The following is a 22,459-nucleotide window of genomic DNA, read 5'->3' on the forward strand; positions in this document are numbered from 1 at the left end:
AGGGGGTATTAATGAGGGTGGGGAGGGGGTATCAAGGCAGCTGAGGGAGCATTAATGAGGGTGGGGGTGGGGTGTCAGTGCAGCTGAGGGGGTATTAATGAGGGTGGGGAGGGGGTATCAAGGCAGCTGAGGGGGCATTAATGAAGGTGGGGAGGGGGTATCAAGGCAGATGGGGGTATTAATGAGGGTGGATGTGGTGTGTCAGTGCAGCTGAGGGAGTATTAATGACGGTGGGGGAGAGGTGTTAAGGCGGATGAGGGGAGTATTAATGGTGGTGGGGAGAGGGTGTCAGGGTAGATGAGAGGGGTACTAATGAGGGTGGGATGGGGTGTCAGGGCAGATGGGGGTATTAATGGTGGTGGGGATGGGGTGTCAGAGTGGATGGGGGGTATTAATGAGGGTGAGGAGGAGTGTCAAGGCGGATGAGGGAGTATTAATAAGGGTGGGGGTGGGGTGTCAAGGCAGCTGAGGGAGTATTAATAAGGGTGGGGGTGGGGTGTCAAGGCAGCTGAGGGAGTATTAATGAGGGTGGGGGTGGGGTGTCAAGGCAGCTGAGGGAGTATTAATGAGGGTGGGGGTGGGGTGTCAAGGCAGCTGAGGGAGTATTAATGAGGGTGGGGGAGGGGTGTCAAGGTGGATGAGGGGGGTATTAAAGAGGGGGGGGTGGGGTGTCAGGGCGGATGGGGGGCATTAACGAGGGTGGGAGAGGGGTGTCAGGGCAGATGGGGGGGGTATTAATGAGGGTGGGGGTGGGGTGTCAGAGCAGATGAGGGGGGTATTAAAGGGGGGGGTGGGGTGTCAGGGCGGATGGGGGGCATTAACGAGGGTGGGAGAGGGGTGTCAGGGCAGATGGGGGGTATTAATGAGGGTGGGGGAAGGTTTGTCAGAGCAGCTGAAGGGGGTAAATAATGCAGCCACACGTGATTTGCCACCTAAATAGAGATTGGACAGATTAGGTTTGTTCTCCCTAAAACAGAGGAGACTGAGGATGGGGAACATGACTGAGATGTGTAAAATTGTGAGGGAGTTAGGATGGGTGGACAGGAAGAGAGATTGCCTCTTGGTGGAGGGATCAATAACCAGTGGGCAAGGGACAGAGGGTTAGAAGAGATAAGGGGAAATGCTTTGTCACCCAGGGAGTGATGAAATCTGGAACTCTTTAGTTGTAAGGAAGGGGGGAGGCAGAAACCCTCATAACACTTAAGAAAAAATTATATGTGCACTTGTAATACCAAGACATTGAGGACTATGGGCCATATACTGGACAATAGGATTAGAGTAGTTAGGTGGTTGTTTTTGAATGGCGCAGACTTAATGGACCTCTTAATGGGCCTCTTTCTGTGCTGTAGGTCTCTATGATTCTAAATAGCAGGCCTGATTAATACAATCAAATGTTAAATAACAGCATAAAGAAGCCATTTACTGCACATTATTTTCCTTCCTCTGGCACTGCCAGCGAGGTGACCCTGCTGCACTGTGCCAGAACTGTGAGCTGCCTAAACATCTGAGATAGGCAGCCCTGGTAGGACTGGAAAGGCAACTGGGAAATTCTCACCAATAGAACAATTAAACGGCGTCCTGGACACATCACCAAATTTGCTGAAGGTTGGAATGAGGACAGGCTGTGCAGTGTGTGATCATGCAACAGAGAGAAGTGTTTGTTTGCTTGGCTTGCCTTCTTTCATCTAAAGTGGTTTTGATCGCTAACCAGGCAGCTCCTGTGTGTGCCTCCCCAGGACTTCCAACACCTCCTCGTCAGAGTCCAAAGCTTAAGATTCATGGATCATATTTGAAAACACTTATCCAATGTGCCACCACTTTCACCGAGAATAACAAGGGCAGCAGATACATACAACCACCTGACAGTTCCCCTGCAAGCCATGAATCATTCTGGAAACATAATCACCATTCCTTCACCATCACTGTGTCCAAATCCTAGAATCTTGCCCCCTCCAAGGCATTGTTGATCTACCTGCAGCACATGGACTGCAGTGATTCCAGTAGGCAGCTCACCACCAACTCCTCCAGGGACGATTATGAATGGGCGATAAATGTTGGCTCAACCAGTGATGCCAACATTTCATGAATGAATAAAGGAAAAGAATGTCTGATTCTCATTTCCTTTACTTGCCATCTTTTTCTGCAAGGACCCAGGTGTCAGCAGATGGGTGATGAGTCGGACATAATCTAGGCTGGGAGGAAATATAGTGATGAGATATGAATGCTGGGGGTGACAGGCTATATCTGAGGCTGTAAAGGAAGATCCTTGCATTGGTGACATTTGGGAGAGTAATATGGAAAGGGCATAATACTACAGTCCTCTACTGGAGTCCATGAAAGGTGGTCTGACATGTATGATTGACATGGAGGTCAATCCATTGTCCGTTTACATCAGGTGATTAAACTTATTGCAACATTGCACAGTCCTGGCTTTCAGAGATATAGATCTACTGCCATTATCTACTAATGTCATAGAGGTTAATGACGTCCACTCACACACCCTTTCCAGCCCACTGTTCACGGATCCCAAAAGGACTCCTCTCTTTTTTCAATATTTATTTATTCCTGGGACATGTGTATCATTGGCAATACTGTCCTTCATTGACACTGAGAACTTGAACCTCAGCTGTGTGTCCAATGATTTTCTCCTGACATGGATTTGCTAAGGTGTTTAAATCCAGCACGAGGTTTGAAAATGGCTTGTTTAAAAATAAGAGTCATCGAGAAATCTCAGTTGACCTTCTCACCAGTGTCATCTCTGTGGTGCACTCAGCTCCTTGGCTCAGTTGCAACTACAAACTCAGCAAGATATCTGCACTAGGAGAAAGTGACGTCTGCAGATGCTGGAGATCAGAGTCAAGAGTGTGTTGCTGGAAAAGCACAGTGGATCAGGCAGCATCCGAGGAGCAGGAGAATCGACGTTTTGGGCCGGAGCCCTTCATCAGGAATAAGGTGAAGAAATATCTGCACCAATCTGTCTCTCACTTGTACTCGACTGCAGTCACCTCAAATCAGGAGCAGCAACTGAGAGAATTTCACTCGACAATTTGCTGTTGCTAATGGTCCAGCATTGCCTTGGAGTAACCCGAAAGAAAATCATAGAGGCATTAAAAAGTAGTTTTAAAAAGGCACTTCTGTTAATTAGTTATGAAATTAGCAAACATAGGAGTAACACTGCTTAACCATTCAATTGATTAATTAAGAGTTTGAAAAGAAAGTCACTATAGGCCCCTCTCTGATTCAAGAAAGATAAGGTGGTGAATTTAACCCAAGGGACATCAGGTGAGGTTGAGAAGGTGGAACCTTCTCACCCAGTGCAGGAATTGAACCCACACTATTAACATCATTTCATTGCAAACTAGATAGCTAGTTAACTCAGTTAATCAAACTGCACTCCTTGGCTGGTATAGAAAGGCTGGATTCTGGATTAGTGGTGCTGGAAGAGCACAGCAGTTCAGGCAGCATCCAAGTAGCTTCGAATCGACGTTTCGGGCAAAAGCCCTTCATCAGGAATAAAGGCAGTGAGCCTGAAGCATGGAGAGATAAGCTAGAGGCACGACATGGTTGAAGAGCTTCAGGGCAGAGGAAATGACCTGGGAGTTGCAGTGGGAGAGGGACTCCCTGAGATTCTTGTAGAGAGAGGAGGAAAACTTCTTCAAGGCAGGCATCCTTGCAAGAGGATTCGCAGTAGGGTTAAAATCAACGAGGTAAAAACAATGACTGCAGATGCTGGAAACCAGATTCTGGATTAGTGGTGCTGGAAGAGCACAGCAGTTCAGGCAGCATCCAAGTAGCTTCGAAATCGACGTTTCGGGCAAAAGCCCTTCATCAGGAATAAAGGCAGTGAGCCTGAAGCATGGAGAGATAAGCTAGTGTACAATGGCAGTGGACAGGTTGGACAACCAATGGCTGGAGTTTAGGTATGGGGCAGATAATGAAGGTTTCATGTGGTGAAACCTTCAGGAATATGTTCCCACAGAATTGGCAACCTGGAAACAACTATTTTGATTGACTATGTTTCTGGCTGCTGTGCATCCCACACAAGTGGACATTTCAGCCTAATGTTGGTTAAAACACAGCTAGAGAATTGTGTGCAGTTCTGGAATCCACATTTTAGGAGGGATGTGATTGCTGTGAAGACAGTGCAGAGGAGATTTATGAGGACATTGCCTTGACTTGAGAGTTTTACTTATGAAGAGAGATTGGACAGACTGAAGTTGTTTCCTTGGGGCAGGGGAGACCAAATGAGGATAAGACTATGATGAATAAAATTAGGGGCAGCATAGAGAGGTTAGATGGATTTCCCCTTGGTGGAGGGATCAATAAATAGAGAACAGCGATTGAAGGTAAGGATCAGGAGGTTTAAAGGGGATATGAGGAAATTGTTTTCCACCCAGAGTGTGATGGGAATCTGGGACTCACTGCCCACTCAGTGTGGTACAGGCAGAAATGCAGATAACATTTAATACGTTTTTAGATGTCACATACAATGTTGAGGCATACAGGATTATGGGCCAAGTCCGCGGACACGGCATTAAAATAGTTAGGTACCTGTTCTTGATCAGCAATGACTCAGTTGGCCGAAATGCATTTTTCCATGTTGTAGATCTCCATGATTCTATTTTGCAAGATTCTGTCATTTAGTCTGTGGTCCATCTTTTTAATCTCATTGGTTTTCAGCATAGATACTCTAGACCTTAGAACTCTATGACTCAATGACACAACCTGTTGGATTGCTTACTGTGCAATGAAGAGTGGATTGGAGGATTGACAGTTGTGTAGATTCTTGTGAAATAATTAAAGAAAATTTTCAGCAGAAGATGTTCATTTTATTTTAGTTTCCAGCTTTATTCAGATCTCTGCAAGATAAGTTACAACCATTAGTAAATTGGATGAAATCTTGCTAATTTTCCAAGTTTAAAATAAAAATTGAGTCAAGTGACCTTGACTTACTGGCAGTAAGCAAGAGAGAATGATTAGTAAAGTCCACACTGCCAAGGAAGCCGTAAGTCAGGCCAAGTGAATAACTATGTTCGGTTACAAATTGTACCTGACACCAGGAATGTACATCTTATCACAATATCAGAATCCCTGGTGAAACATTTTCTTAAATGCTGTTACAAACCTACACCAGAACATTTAATTTGTGTTGTGACCTGGCTAGGGACCAAGAGCTTTTATTTTTTAAAGCAGATGAATGGCAAGATCCAGGGGACTTATTAGGAAAATAGGGCCATAAGATTCCACGGTTCTGAACAAACAACAATAAACCTTGCAAAGCAAAATCAGAACAGTGATATGACTTACAATACATGTACAACAAACTTCCAACATCCAGAATTAAAACATGCCTTCTGTTGGGTAATTGAAATAAATGCACAAAGGCTGGTATCCTGTTACCAAGGCAACCTTTACTTACATGTGCGCAGTATATGGGCTTTGACCAGCCAGCTCAAAGCCAGTCTCTGAGGAGACTCTCTGAATCTCCTGTTTGTATCTGTCATCCAGGCCTCCCTGATTGACACAGGTTAACAACCAAAATCAAAGATCTCATTGTCAATGAGATCCACTTGGTAATAAACTGGGATAAAATGCCCTATGGCGCACATAAAGTCTGCACACCTCCCAAGATATGAATCAGCAAAACTCATTAAAATTCACAATGAATTACAATTTTTCACTTGTATTTATCTGGCCTTAAAACTCCCTCTCATGAGCCACTCTGTTATGTGCTGCCCGACCTGTTCTGGTTGATCACCTTCCTTTCCTGGGACTATGTTCCAATGGATTCTGAAACTGCACTCCAGTACTCACCTCACAGGCATCACATCAACATTTCCCTGACAGCTAGCTTCACTAAGCTAGAACTGCTGCTGCTTTTTCTCCTCTGAATTCTCACCTTGCTTTGCTGCATCAAGTAAGCTCTGCTTGTGAGTTTTTCAAATCCCCCCTCGCTCAGCTGTACTTAATTATCAATGGCAAACAACCACTTCTGAGGCAGATTGTAGTAAAAACATCTTTGGCAGATTTCTCAGCCAGCAAGTCGAACAATTGGAACTGATTTGACTGCTTTTGGAGCTTTCAGACAGATGAGGACCAACCACCACCTCAATGTAATATGGTGAAAATGTATTCATTATTTATACTATGCCTAGAAGCATGGTTAAGTAGAACTTCATTAGAACCTTCTTCACTCAACTTTCAGACCTAAATTCACTGATGATATGATCTCGCTCTTCGTATATTGTTCTTTGCCCCATTAACACAATTTAAAATTTTCCAATCTAAGGACACAATTCCTGAAACAAGGGAGCTATGCAAGTTTCTGGTTAAAGTGTCTGAAATTTCCTCATTAATTTCTTAAAAATCTCATGGGATAGAAGCTATCAGTTGCTGGGTATTTGTTAGACCTCTGTAGCATTTTGTTTTCTAAATATAATGCTAAAGTGAATGTAAGTATAACTATTTCTCTGCTTACATTCACTTAAGTGACTTAAAGTGCTCAATATATTAATCCTTGCTCTGAAGGTCAGCCATAATATTTTGTTCCTTCATGTGCAGACTGATACACAGTCTGTGCCATTTGCTTATTTTCAATTACAATATTATTCATCGGCATTTAAGGACCACCATTGGCCTAGCCAACATTTACTTGTGAAAGATATTCTTGCCATGTTAATACTTATCCAGAAAGCTCCAGTATAGAGATAAGATGGGCGGCACGGTGGCACAGTGGTTAGCACTGCTGCCTCTCAATGCCAGAGACCCGGGTTCAATTCCCGCCTCCGGCGACTGACTGTGTGGAGTTTGCATGTTCTCCCCGTGTCTGCGTGGGTTTCCTCCGGGTGCTCCAGTTTCCTCCCACAGTCCAAAGATGTGCAGGTCAGGTGAATTGGCCATGCTAAATTGCCCGTAGTGTTAGGTAAGGGGTAGATGTAGATGTAGGGGTATGGGTGGGTTACGCTTCGGCGGGGCGGTGTGGACTTGTTGGGCCGAAGGGCCTGTTTCCACACTGTAAGTAATCTAATCTAAAAAAAAGATTATCCTAGTGTGACCTGGTGTTGAATTGTTGTTGAACATGAGAGTGGGTATTAAGGGTTCGCTTGGTTTGATTTCAGCATCTTAATTAGTTCAAAGGGATAACATTAGGCAATTGGTATGCTTTCCTTTATTGTTCAGAGAATTGAGTATAGGACATTGGTTAGGCCATTTTTGGAATACTGTGTGCAATTCTGGTCTCTCCACTACAAGAACAATGTTGTGAAACTTGAAAGGGTTCAGAAAAGATTTACAAGGATGTTGCCAGGGTTGGAAGGTTTGAGCTATAGGGAGAGGTTGAATAGGCTGGGGCTGTTTTCCCTGGAGCATCAGAGGCTGAGGGGTGGCCTTATAGAGGTTTATAAAATCATGAGGGGCATGGATAGGTGAATATTCAAGGTTTTCTCCTGCGTTGGGGGAGTCCAGGCATTGGTTCAGGATGAGTGGGAAAAGGTTTAGAAGGGGCTGAAGGGCAACGTTTTAACAGAGAGGGTGGTGCATGTTTGGAATAAGCTGCCAGAGGAAGTGGTGGAGGATAGTACAATTACAACATTTAAAAGGCATTAGGAGTGGCAGATGGAGTTCAACCCTGCCAAGTGTGAGGTTGTCCATTTTGGAAGAACAAATAAGAATGCGGAATACAGGGTTAATGATAGGGTTCTTAGTCAGGTGGAGGAACAGAGGGATCTTGGGGTCTATTTACATAGATCTTTGAAGGTTGCCACTCAGGTGGATAGAGTTTGTAAGAAGGCCTATGGAGTATTATCGTTCATTAGCAGAGGGATTGAATTCAAGAGTCGTGAAGTGATGTTGCAGCTGTACAGGACTTTGGTTAGGCCACAGTTGGAGTACTGTGTGCAGTTCTGGTTGCCTCACTTTAGGAAAGATGGGGAAGCTTTGGAGAGGGTGCAGAGAAGATTTACCAGGATGTTGCCTGGAATGGAGAATAGGTCGTACGAGGATAGGTTGAGAGTTCTCGGCCTTTTCTCGTTGGAACGGCGAAGGATGAGGGGTGACTTGATAGAGGTTTATAAGATGATCAGAGGAATAGATAGAGTAGGCAGTCAGAAACTTTTTCCCTGGGTACAACAGAGTGTTACAAGGGGACATAAATTTAAGGTGAAGGGTGGAAGGTATAGGGGAGATGTCAGGGGTGGGTTCTTTACCCAGAGAGTGGTGGGGGCATGGAATGCGCTGCCCGTGGGAGTGGTAGAGTCAGAATCATTGGCGACCTTTAAGCGGCATTTGGATAGGTACACGGATGGGTGCTTAATCTAGGTTAGAAGTTCGGCACAACATCGTGGGCCGAAGGGCCTGTTCTGTGCTGTATTGTTCTATTTTCTATGTTCTATGTTCTATGTGTATAAGAATAGGAAAAGTTAGTGGGATATGGTCCAAATGCTGACAAATGAGACTAGATTAGATTAGGATTTCTGATCAGCATGGACGAGTTGAACCAATGGGTCTGTTTCCATGCTGTACATCTGTATTAACTTAAGATAGAGATATATTTTTTTAAAATGCAAATGCAAGGAATCTAAATGCAAACAAGAAATTCTGGAAATTGGCAGCAGCTCAGTTTGAAACTTACTGGTGAAACACAGGATTCTGATGATAATGCTTCCACCAAAATGTCAGGTTATGCATTTTGGAAGGCACACAGATTAAGCGAATGAATTCCCAATAAGTAGGAGCACTTAACAAGTTTTGAGAAATTTGTAGCTCACATTGGGGTTTTGAATATAGGTTTGTGCTCTGAGCTGGAAGGTTCATTTCCAGACGTTTCGTTCCCTTCTAGGTAACATTTTCAGTGGGCCTCAGGCAAAGCATTGCTGAAAATTCCTGCTTTCTATTTATATGTTTGAGTTTCTTTGGGTTGGTGATGCCATTTCCTGTGGTGATGTTATTCCCTGTGGTGAAGTCCCTTCCTGTTCCTTTTCTCAGGGAGTGGTAAATGGGGTCTAACTCGATGTGTTTGTTGATAGAGTTCCGGGTGGAATGCCATGCTTCTTGGAATTCTCGTGTGCATGTCTCTGTCTTCTGTGTGTCCTAGGACATGCCAAACAAACACAAGCACGAGAATTCCGAGAAGCATGGCATTCCAACCAGAACCTTATCAACAAACACATAAATAGAAAGCAGGAATTTTCAGCAATGCTTCGCCTGAGGCCCACTGAAGATGTTACCTAGCGGAGTAACGAAATGCCTGGAAATGAACCTCCAAGCTCAGCAAGCAAACCTACAGCCAAGTAGGGGCACTGTGGAGGAACAGAGGGAACTGGAAGTGCATGTTCACAAATCCCCAAAGGTAGTTGGACAGATTAGTAAGGTGATTAAGAAATCACGTGGGATGCTTTGTCAAGGCACAGAATATAACAGCAGAGCCCTCAATGCAAGACCAGCTGGAGCACAGATCAGCAAAGAAGATCAACAAACAATGTGAATGGGGACCACTGAACTGCTCTCCTATCCTTCCCTCCACCCATATCATCCATTCCTTTTTGTGTCTATCTGTATGTGTGTGTAGTGGGGAATGCTTATATGTGGGTTAGAGTTTTAATTAGCAGGGCTACCTGCTGGTGATTCATAACTGTTCACCTGTAGTCAGAATCAGTGCATTTGTAATACATATTCAAAGAAAGAAAGCACCGGCAAACAGGTTTAAGGGAAATCCCAAGGCATTTTATACATATATAAAGAGCAACAGGGTACCTAGGGAAAGGGTAGGTAACTCTAGGACAAAGGAGGGAATTTATGTGTGGTGCCAGAGAATGTGGTGAGGTCCTATTGGTATTCACAAAGGAAAAGGACATGGTGGATGGTGAGAGGAGCATATTGATGTTCTAGGGCATGTTGATATAAAAAGGAGGTGGTGTTGGATGTTTTGTAAAGCATTAACATAGACAAGACCCCAGCATGCTGAGGGAAGCAAAGTAGGAAATTTCTGGGACCTTGTATGAAACCTTTGAAACTCCTTTAGTCACAGGAGAGGTGCCAGAGGACTGGAGAATAACCAATGTTATTCCTTTGTTTAAGAAGGACAGCAGAGGTAATCCGGGAAATTACAGGCCTTATGTCAGTGGTAGAGAAATTATTGGAGAAGATTTTTAGGCATAGGATTTACTCGCATTTGGAAAAATGTGGACTTATTAGAGATGGACAACATGGCTTCGTGTGGGGGAGGTTGTGTCTCACAAACCTGACTGACTTTTTGAGGAATTAACAAAGATGATTGATGATGGCAGGGAAGTTGATGTTGTCTGGTTTTTAGCTAGGTGTTTGATAAGGTCCCTCATGGCATCCTGATACAGAAGGTGAAGTCACATAAGATCCACAGAGAGATGGGAAGATGGATACAGAACTGGCTCAGTCATAGAAAACAGAGTAGCAGTGTAAGGTTGCTTTTCTGATTGGAGATCTGGGACCAGTGGTATTCTGCAGGGATCACTGCTGGGACCCCTGTTGTTTGTAATAAGTATATTACGACACAAAGTTTGGAGGAGCTGCGGATAGTGAGGAGGATTGCCAGAGAATACAGCAGGATATAGATCGGAGATTTGGGTGGAGAAATGGCAGATGGAATTTAACCTGGACAAATGCAAGGTGGTGTATTTCAGAAAGTCTAATGCAGGAGGGAAGTATACAGTAAATGGCAGAACCTTAGAAGCATTAACATACAGAGGGATCTAGGCATGCAGATCAAGGTATACTTGCCTTCGTCAGTGGGCGAGTAGAGTATAAAAATTGGCAAGTCGTGTTACAGCTGTATAGAACTTCAGTCAGGCCATATTTGGCATATTGTATACCATGCTGGTTGTCACACGACCAGATGGATGTGGAGGCTTTGGAGAGGGTACAGAAATGGTTTACTCGGTTGTTGCCAGGTCTGGAGGATATTAGCTATGAAGAGAGATTGAATGAAGTTGGTTTGTTTTCACTTAAACATCGAAGGACAATGAGAGACCTGATAGAAGTTTACAAAATGATGACTGGTGTGGATAGAATGGACAGATGGAATCTTTTGCCCAGGGTAGCAATGTCAAGTACTAGGGGACATAGGTTTAAGGTAAAAGGGGGTAAGTTTAAAGCAGATATAAGAGGCAGGTTTTTTTACACAGAGGATGGTAAGTATCTGGAATGCCCTGACAAGAGATGATAGAAGCAGGTACATTGGAAACATTTAAGAGTCATGTTGACAGATATACCTATAGGCAGGGAATAGAAGGATATGGGCTGTGTGGGAGAGAAAGAATTTCAGTTTGGAAAGGCATCATGTATCAGGGCAGCCTTGGTGAGCTGAAGGGCCCATTCCCGTGCTGTCCTGTTCTTTATTCTTCTTGTAGCAAAGAGCTTAGACAGATGGCATGAGCATAATTGTATTGTTTCTTTAAATTCAAGATCAAGATGATATCAACATAAGAGAGACCCCAAGTACTCAACAATCTTTGCTGTCTCCTAAATCTCCAATTCATCTTATCTATGCCTCTCATGATATTATACACCCTCTAAAAGGTCACCCCTCAACTTCCTACTCTCCAGGGGAAAAGTCCCAGCCTATCCAGCCTCTCATAAGTCAATCCCTCCGGTCTCGGTAACATCCTTGCTTTTTGCACCCTTTCCAATGGGGAAAAGAGAAACAGACCAAAGGCAGTGAGGAATGTTAAATCAGTCAGGATATCATTCAGTGGCAAGGCAGACTCCTGCTCCTATATCTTATGGCCTTAAATGATCTGCCTCTCAGAAATCCATGCCAAATAGACCTGAATAAATCATATAGCTCAAAGTGCTTGAAAAATTGTTCCATGTTGTGTTCTTGAGAAAAATTCATATTTCAGTGTTGGGCTGCCACTGGGGTTTTCTCCCTTCTCTCTCACCATTGCCTATCAAAAATTAAACTCACACATGTGAATGGATGATATGTGACGCTCACACGTACAGTTCACCCACAGCAGCTGAACATGCTTATTAGGAGGGAAGACTAACTGCTCTCTAATTTGCTGGATAAGGTTTTGGATCATTTCTTCCCACTTAATTGCTACTCATTAGCAGATGCTGAAGACTTTGGCTTTCTAAGCTGAGGAAATATCCTTTTTTGTACTTTAATGACTTAAAGGGATCCCAATTTGGCATGTGAAATGACGAGACCTCCAGATTATAAATAATAGCATTCTTGCTAATTTCCTACCGTGAAGCCAAATGCGCTTTATAAATTTTGTAGTAAATTTTTGCCTAGTTAGGCTGCATTAATGTTGGGTCCTGTGCTGCTCTGATTGTAAGTGGAGAAAAACTGAGATTCTGATTGACCAGCAGAGGAGCCCATGTAGAATTTTAAATTCATGTACTTTGAACTAAATTCACATTAAAACAGTGGCACATGGCAGCTATATTGAATGGGCCAGCAATAAATCATATTTGTCAGATTAAAATATCAAGAAAAGCTACTGTTTTCCTTCTTTTCCTCCAGGGTTCTCTGTGACCCCCCAGCACTCCACCTCAGTGACATGCTCCCATGTTATCACTAATGCTGACTGTTCACTCACTGAGTGGAGGCAGACACGAGTCTTAGGGAGGTTTTATCCCATATTGTGTAATATTCCTTTCTCACTGGATGGGCATGACTGAGGGCAGTTTCAAATGGTGATTTCTGTTGATGGGGCCTTTGACTTCCTGTGTTTCCTGGTACATCTGGGAGATGGCCAGAAATGCTTGGGATTCTTCCCTTGGTCTGACTCATCTTCTACCTTTTGCCTCCAAACAGCAATGGTATGGGTTAGAGGTTGGCTGGTGCACATCTATGGGATTCTGAGAGAAATGGCTATGCCAAGAGATAGAAAAGAGGAAGATGTAGTTCGGTAGGTCATTGGAAAGCAAATAGCAGGATGTGAAGACTTGAGAGCAGTTCTTTGTTCTTCGATAACTGCAATGTGAGAGGAGATGGCCGCTGTGGAGGAAGCAGCAAGTAGGGAATGTGTTTTTGGAATGAGCCTTGGAGGTGACATATTATCCACTTGTGAAACAGTGGAAGAAAGTGTTCAAAGAGCAAAGAGGGTGAACGGACTGTTAGCAGGTACAGTGCCAAGAAATGGAGAAATAAACTACCTAGTTCACCCGAGCTGCTCCTGTTAAGTCCGAGAAGAAATGAAGCCCAGAACCCAATGCAATGAGAGGAATGATGGTGTACAGATTGAGATCGGAAACGTGAAGCGTAATTCACTCGTTTCAGCTGAAGCTAGTCTAAATCTTGGAAGAGTGACTCTGCACATGTTCAGAACCTCACACTGGGCCCTCAGAAGTCTCCTCCTGGGCATTCGAGGGGTGGTCTTTCCACCGCCCTGCCTGCCCACCTCCCAACCTTGGAAGTTCAAACTAAGTAGGTTCCCCTGGTCTCTATCAAAAAGACCCTCAATATATCAAACAAATGACTCTGGTGTTGCCCAACCAAACCTCCAAGGCTAATGGGCCCCATCGCCAAGCATGCTCCCTGTACCTTGAGTCTCCTTCCCAAAATATTGCCCCCTCCCCCACTACTTGTCCAACCTCCTTTGCCCTTATTTGCTCTATGGTCCTGATGGACTGACAATGGCCCAGTCCCTTGAGAGATCTAACAGGGCAACCCAGGACAAGAAGTGTTCAGAGTTCTGTACATGTCTCTGAATGCATTCACCCCATCCCCCAGACTGACTGTGAGCCACTCTCTGAACTGCAGGGACATGGATGCCCTGACTGAGAACACCAGCTGAGGTATCCTTGACTAACTATGCCAGGGCCCCCTGACTGTCTGAAGGACATGTCCAAGGCCTGCTCCCCTAAGATTCTGAGAGATGCTGCCCACTTGCTGCCCATGCAGTGTGGTCACCAGGTAAGCTGCAGGCACATGATGCCAGTGTGAGATTGGTTTAGCACAGTGCTGTGCAGCAAGCTGTCCACCACTTGACTGGGAACGGCTGACCAGAAAGACAAGCTGCCTGGTGGTGTGACTGCACAGGAAAGCAGGGATGCTCTGAGCAGGTCTCTGCTTCCAGGTGACTATGCAATTGGATTGAAGAGGTGCCATGAGGACTCTGGTGGGGTTGACGAATATTGGATGCCAATGCCCGTACACAAAGGACATGTGAGGCTATAGATCATGCCCTAAGGTGCTTTGTCTGGTGAGCAACATGGTGGCTTCTCACAGCCAGCAGCCAACTGAAATTGCTGTGACTTCTACGTTGGGAATTCTCCATGCAGTGGATGGCAGGCTTGGAAGCTGCATATTAACGCGGTGAGAGGCAACTTGCTGCAGCCAACAAGAATTTTGCCGCAACGCCCAGATGCAATTTTTAATGTGTTGCTCCTGTGACATTAATAGATGTATTTTTTTCCTTTTTTTTAATGAAGAAAGATTGAGACAAAGATGAAGAGCAGTCTGCTCATAGCCAATATAATAAACAGTTTATGAGGAATTGATTTTTTTTTTAAAGTTGGAACAATAGAAGTACCCTGAATGGGTGGGGTCAAGCTCTCATAGAACCAGGGTTTTTAGCTTTCCATAGTTGCTGGTCTCTTCAAGCTAGATGTGGAAGGTCTTATTCCTGTCTCCGTTACAGCTAAAAGCTGGGGTTCTCTTCCTGCTGCTAGAATTGCTTGTGGGACAATTTACTTTACTGAATTTGCCTTTGCCAAGGGTGTGTTTATGGGATGTTACTCTATTGGATCAGTTAATTAGTAGTAGTTAATATACATTATTTTATTAAGCATTTCAATACCCAGTTATTTAAGCCAATTCTTTTCTTTTTATTTTGTCTGTATTTTAACTGTAGTATAAAAGGAAAGCGTGTTTCATTTCAAGTCGAGCAGTTCGACCAATTGAGTTGCATCTGAAATGCAGCACCTTACACTTACCTTTAAATAAAACAAAGCTGGGGTCTAAACTATCTATTTAATATTTTAAAAATCAGGGCTTCTTGAAGAAGGGCTTATGCCTGAAACTTTGATTCTCCTGTTCCTTTGATGCTGCCTGACCTGCTGCGCTTTTCCAGCAACACATTTTTAAGCTCTGATCTCCAGCATCTACAGTCCTCACTTTCTCCTATCTATTTAATATATTTGGAGGGGGTTTGGTCTGGCCTGACTCCAAGATAGGCCTCGCTAGATGACTCAGAGGAACGGGAGTAGGTCATTCAGCCCGTCCAACTTGTTCACCATTCAATGAGATCATGCCTGACCTGGCCTCACTCCATATACCTGTCTTTGGCCTATTTCCATTGATATCTTTCTTACTAAAAATTTACCTCTCTCATACTTAAAATTAACAACCCGGATCTCACATCCACTGTCATTTGTGGAAGAGAATTCCAAACATCTACCACACTTTGTGTTTAGAAGTGCTTCCTATCACCTCTCCTGAATGGTCTGGCCCTAATACGCAGACCATGCCCAACCATGCCATGTTTTTCCTGTTACTATCTTGAAGACTTCGATCAGATCACCCTTTAAGCTTCAAAGTTCTAGAGAAAGCAGGCCTAATCTGTAGAATCTCTCCTCATAACAACCCCTGAGAACACATATAATTCTTGTACATTGTACTTGCTGCAAGGTCAATGTGTCCTTCCTAAGATCTGCTCTACTAAGCCAAGTGAGGTCTAACCAGGTTTTGTATAGCTGCAACATAACTTCTGCATCTAGATATAAAGGCTAGCATTCCATGAGTTGTCTTGATTATTTTCAGCACATGGTCATGATACTTTTAAGATCTATGCACCTGTACCCCCAAGTTTCTTTAGAACGTCCACTGTATTTAACTTCACACCTTCTAAAAAGTGCCCTGATCTATCCCCTTTCTGTCCAAAATAGCTAACCTCACACTTGCTTACATTGAATTCCATCTGTCACAATTTTAGCCATTTGCTTAATCTATCAATATCCCTATGTAATTTTATGCCATCAATGACACCGTCTACAATACCACCCAACTTTGTGTCATCAAAAAATTTGGATATATGACTTTCCATGTCATTATCCAAGTTGTTAATAAATAATGTGAATAATTGAGGCCTTTACACAGACCCTTGTGGGCCACCATTGGTGACATCCTGCCAATTTGAGAATCTAACTGGTTATCCCGTCGCCTGCCACTCAACCATGTACCCAGTTGTGTCAGTAATTTGCCCTCAATTCCATAGGTTTCTACTTTAGTTAATAGTCTGTTATGTGAGAGTTTTACAAATACCTTCTTGGAGTCCATGTAAATAGCATCTGTAGACATTCCCCTGTCTCTGTCCCTGTGATTCTCTGCCTTTCACACCATAGACCACTCAGACACCTATAATGAGAAGCAATAGCTTATCATGTTCTGGATATCCTCAATCCTGCAGAGATATTCCTAGTGCTCTTCCCCCTTCACCTTCCCCTCCCTCACTATGACCCCTGTCCCTCTCGCCTGTTCTGCTGTGTAGCTGTGCAAAGTGGAATAGCTGTTCTGAGAAATTTAAAGGGCTGTAGAGAAAAGGAGAAAGAGTGGACTAGTGTTCTTTTGGAAGGGTAGGTATAGAAGAGGAGCTAACTGACATCCTGGGTCGTAGGGTCCTGCAATTTGTCTCTGCAGCATTTAGTTGACATGCTTGTAAACATTTAACAATTTATGGATTAATGTGACAGTAGGAGGTTGGTTATGAAATTGGCTACAAGACAGAAAGCATACATTAATGATGAATAGTTGATTTTAGAGGAATTTAAATATATGGCGCCTCAGAAATTGGTATGAAAGAACTTATCTTTCTCCAACTTATTAATATTTCTGTACTTGGATATAAGACTTGAGGGAGCCGGTGTTGGACTGGGGTGGAAAAAGTCAAAAATCATACAACACCAGGTTATAGTCCAATAGGTTTATTTGGAAGTACTAGCTTCCATCAGGTCGTTGGGTGGCGCTCTGAAAGCTAGTGCTTCCAAATAAACCTATTGGACTATAACCTGGTACCAAAAGAGAAAATGCTGGAAAATTTCAGCAGGTCTGGCAGCATCTGTAAGGAGAGAAAAGAGCTGATGTTTTGAGTCTAGCTGACCCTTTGTCAGAGCTAAAAAAAAGGGAGAAATAGGGAGGTATTTGTACTAGGCTGAGAGAAGGTGAGTCATGGCTCCAGGAGCAAAGGTGATAAAGAGGTGATAATGACAATGCATACAGACATTACAGGGAGATTAGGAGCTGTGAATGACCAAGGCTGAAGCCAGTGCTATGTGATAAAATATGTGGGAGATGGTGGGGATCGATGAAGCAGAGGCAAAATGGAAAACGGGGAGAAGAGTAGCAAAGGAGGAAGAGGAGAGGAAAAAGGTGATGAGAGAGTGGGGAGCGAGAGAAAGAGAGACAATCAAGAAATAAGAGGTACAGAACAATGAAAAAAAAATGAAATAAAATTACTGAGCAGAATAAAAACAGAGGGGTCAAGATGGGATAATCATCTGAAGTTGTTGAATTCAATGTTGAGACCGGCAGTCTGTAACGTGCCTAGTCGGAAGATGAGATGCTGTTCCTCCAGTTTGCGTTGAGCTTCACTGGAACATTGCAGCAGACCAAGGACAGACATGTGGGCAGAGGAACAGGATTGTGTGTTGAAGTGGCAAGCCACAGGAAGGTCCGGGCCCTGATTGCGTTCAGATCGAAGGTGCTCAGCAAAGTGATCGCCCAGTCGGCGTTTTGTCTCTCCGATATAGAGGAGACCACGTTGGGAGCAACGAATGCAATAGACCAAATTGAAAGAGGTACGCTGCTTAATCTGCAATGAGTGTTTGGGGCCTTGGATGGTGAGTATGGAGGAGGTAAAGAGGCAGGACTATAACCTGGTGTTGTGCGATTTTTAACTTTGGATATAAGGGACATCGTTTCAAAGTTTTCAGGTAATGTTAACCTCAGAAATGAGATAAACAGTGAGGAGGAGAGGAGCCAACCTCAGGAGATTACGGATGCTGCTGAAACAGGCAGAGACATATACAGAGGAACCTCGAATATCCGAATATCAATTATCAGAATTTCGGATTATCTGAAGAAGATCTCAAGGTCCTGATAGAAACAGTGCATTAAAGAGGAAACTTCAGAAAACTCTGAGCCCCAGAGGAGAGGCATTGAATCAATTAACCGAATAATCAATTATCTGAACGAAATAGTGCCCGCCCATCTTGTTGGGATGGTTGATGTTCCTCTGTAGATTAAACTGATGTAGAGAAATGTAAAGTGAAACATTTTAGTGAGGAGAGGGGTTTCCATTAGATTAAAATATTAGGTAGGCAACAGCGAGAGTACTGAGTGTAATTCTGATGGCCAAACTATAGGAAGGATGCTGTTGGACTGGAGAAAGTGCAGAAGAAATCTATCAGGATGTTGCCTGGGCTGGAGCGATTCAACTCAAATAGACAGGCTGGACTTGCTTTTCTTAGACCAGTGAAGGCTGAGGGGGTCATCTGATTGAGGTGTACGGGGGGTTCCCCAATATACAAGCATCAGACTTACAAACAACTTATACTTATAAATACTGTCCCCTGTAGGAGTGTAAATATCCAACATTCTAATGTTGCCTGTGCTTGTGAATGGCTGCTTATGTTGTCTTGCATTGTGTTCTGAATTGTATGCAAATTGACTTGTGAATGAATTCAGGAATGGAAACCATTTGCAATCACTTGGACTACAGCAGGTTTAGAGAGGATTTGAGGGAAAAAAATTCACCTAAAAGGATGGTCAAGATGGGAGCCCTCAAAACATTGAAGCACTATTTATATGAGCACTTGAAACACCATACTATACAAGGCTATGGGCCAAGTGGTGGAAAATGGGATTGGAATAGATAGATAAATGCTTGTTGACCATTATTGGTGAAATGGGCTGAAGGGCCTCTTTCCATTCTGTAAAAGCTTTGTGTCTATATGAGAAGCATGCAAAGTTGGGATTGTTCTCCTTAGAGCAGAGATGGTTATGTGGAAGTTTATTTGAGGTGTTCAAAACTAAGAAGGGCTTTGATAGTGCAGGTAGGCAGAAACTGGTTCTGTTGGCAGGATGATCAGTGACAGGGTGATGCAAATTTAAAATAATTAGCAAAAGAATTAGACAGGAGATGAGGAGTTTTTTTTTCTATTTTGCTCAGTGAATTGTTATGATCCAGAGTGAGCTGCCGGCAAAGACAGTGAAAGGAGATTGTAGAAGGGAACTAGATATACGCTTGAAAAGGAAAGAAATGCACAACTATTGAGAAAGAGCTGGCATGGGCACAATAGTTTGAGTAGTCTCCTTTTCATGCTGCATCATTCTTGGATTCTATATTAAGTCAATGTGTATCAAGAAACCAAATATGGCCTTCGTTTAAAATAGGCTGTTCTGTGTAATGTCGTATTCACTGCCACACACATAATTATTCAAAAGTAATCTTCACTATTAAAGCTATCCTGATTTCAGGCACAACGTCTGTGTGTGGGATACATTTTATCGCCAGTAGAGATTGCAGGCAGGTCACTTTTATTTAATTAAACTTGGAGGCAGGCTGACCTACTTCCCCAAACTGTTCCTGTTCCTGTTCACAGGACACTGAGATGCAACCTAAATAAAGACGTTGATGGGATATCTGAAGCAAGCAAGCTGGAGACATTGGAACGTGCTTTGGTTTTAAAGTACATTGTTCATAGTTGTTGCATCTCCTTCAGTTGAACTCAGCAGAGCTCACTGCCAGTTTAGGTTAGTTGATTGTTTGTTTGAGTAGGGAGGGGGCAGTCATTTTGACTGAAAATCAATGCTGGGACCAGGACCAGGCGGATTAGGGGAAGCAACAGACTGAGGGAAGTGGAGGTCTCTGCCCTGAGCTTGAAGCCAAAAAGCAGGTCTTCATTTCCCTAGAGCTGGCAGCCAGACATTCAAGTCACCCAGCTCAGTAATAGGGAGGGGTGGGCGGTGGGGGGGGGTGGGGGAGGTGAGTGGTCAGTAATGGGGGGAAGTGGTCAGTATTAGGGAGGGGGAGGGGTTGTGGTCAGTATTAGGGAGGGGGAGAGGGTGTGGTCAGTGATAGGAGGGGAGGGGGAGTGGTCAGTAATAGGGAGGGGGAGGGAGAGGGAGCGTGATCAGTAAAAGGGTGGGGGAGGGGGGAGGAGGAGTGGTGAGTATTAGGGAGAGGGAGTAGTCAGTGATAGGGTGGGGAGGAGGATGTGGTCAGTAATAGGGGATGGGGAGTGGTCAGTGATAGGGTGGGGAGGGGGGATGGTCAGAAATAGGGAGGGGGAGTGATCAGTAATAGGGAGGGAGAGGGGGAGGAAGTGTGGTCAGTGATAGGGAGAGGGAGGGGGAGTGGTCAGTGATAGGGTGGGGGAAGTGGTCAGTAATAGGTTCGGGGGAGCGGTCAGTAATAGGAAGGGGAAGGGGTGTGTGGTCAGTGATAGGGAGGGGGGAGCCGTCAGTAATAGGGAGGGGGAGAGGGTGAGTAATAGGGAGGGGGAGGGGGAGGGGGTGTGGTCAGTGATAGGGAGGGGGGAGTAATCAGTAATAGGGAGGGAGGAATGGTCAGTGATAGGTTGGGGGTGGGGGAGTGGTCATTAATAGGGAGGGGGCAGTGATCAGTAATGGGGAGGAGGAGGGGTGTGTGATCAGTATTAGGGAGGGGAAGGGGGAGTGGGTCAGTAATAGGGAAGGGGAGGGGGAGTGATCAGTAATAGGGAGGGGAGGGGGAGTGGTCAGTGACCAGAAGAGGGAGGGGGAGTGGTCAGTAATAGGGAAGGGGAGGGGGAGTGATCAGTAATAGGGAGGGGAGGGGGAGTGGTCAGTGACCAGAAGAGGGAGGGGGAGTGGTCAGTAATAGGGAAGGGGAGGGGGAGTGATCAGTTATCAGGAAGGGAAGGGGGAGTGGTCAGTAATAGGGAGAGGGAGGGGGAGTGATCAGTCATAGGGAGGGGAAGGGGGCGTGGTAAGTAATAGGGAGGGGGTGGGGGAGTGATCAGTAAGAGGGAGGGGAGGGGGAGTGGTCAGTGACAGGAGGCGGGGAGTGTTCAGTAATAGGGTGGGGAGGGAGGGAGGGGGAGTGATTAGTAATAGGGAGGGGGCGTGGTCAGTAATAGGGAGGGGGAAGGGGAGGGGGAAGGGCAGTGGCCAGTACTAGGGAGGGGAGGGGAAGTGGTCAGTGATAGGGAAGGGGAGGGGGGTGAGTAATAGGGAGGGGTAGGGGGTGTGGTCAGTGATAGGGTGGGGGAGGGGTACATTGAAAAATACCTTGATTGTCTGTTGAGTCTTTCATCTGTTCGAATACCATGATAGTTTCACTTTCATGTGTAAATCACAAAACGTTTTTTTAAAAGTTGCATTCTAGGGTTAGCTGTAACAATGGGTGTTAGCTAGACCTGGAGGAAGAACGCCTCATCTTCTGCCTTGGAACACTTCAACCCCAGGGCATCAATGTGGACTTCAACAGTTTCCTCATTTCCCCTTCCCCCACCTCACCCTAGTTCTAAACTTCCAGCTCAGTAACTAGTCCCCTTGACTTGTCCAGACTTGTCCTACCTGCCTATCTTCTTTTCCACCTATCCACTCCACCCTCTCCTCCTTGACCTATCACCTTCATCCCCTCCCCCACTCACCCATTGTACTCTATGCTACTTTCTCCCCACCCCCACCCTCCTCTAGCTTATCTCTCCATGCTTCAGGCTCACTGCCTTTATTCCTGATGAAGGGCTTTTGCCCGAAACGTCAATTTCGAAGCTACTTGGATGCTGCCTGAACTGCTGTGTTCTTCCAGCACCACTAATCCAGAATATGTTGAAGGTGTTAGCCCCCTGTGTTCTCTGTGCCATGATGTTTAGATTGATTCTAATCTAAAAAGTGAAATAACAGAGTCTTACATGAATTCATATTGTCTAGCTATTACCCGTTGTTACAGCTAACCTGAGAACGCAACTTTTTAAAAAAAGGTTTTGTGATTTACACATGAAAGAAGTGAAACTATCATGGTATTCAAACAGATGAAAGACTCAACAGACAATCAAGGTATTTTTCAATGTATAATTTCAGTTACATCACACTGTAAGTTTTTGCTATAAATTCTATATTTTAGGATTGAGCCCTCCACTATCACCTGATGAAGGAGTGACGCTCCAAAAGCTAGTGTGCTTCCAATTAAACCTGTTGGACTATAATCTGGTGTTTTGTGATTTTGAACTTTGTACACCCCAGTCCAACACCGGCATCTCCAAATCAGTTCCCTTCAGAAATGAGACATTCTTCTATTCCCATCGTACAACACGGAATGAGGCCTTTTGGCCCATCATCTCTGTGTCAGCTCTTTGAAAAAATTACTCACTTAATCCTACAATTCAGCCCTTTCCTCATAAACTTGTAAATTATTCTTTTTCAGGAACATGTGCAATTATCCTGGAATGTTTCTATTGCACTTTCAGGTAAAGAATTCCAGTTCTCAACATG

Source organism: Chiloscyllium punctatum, chromosome 5, assembly GCF_047496795.1.
Source record: "Chiloscyllium punctatum isolate Juve2018m chromosome 5, sChiPun1.3, whole genome shotgun sequence".
Lineage (NCBI taxonomy): Eukaryota > Metazoa > Chordata > Chondrichthyes > Orectolobiformes > Hemiscylliidae > Chiloscyllium > Chiloscyllium punctatum.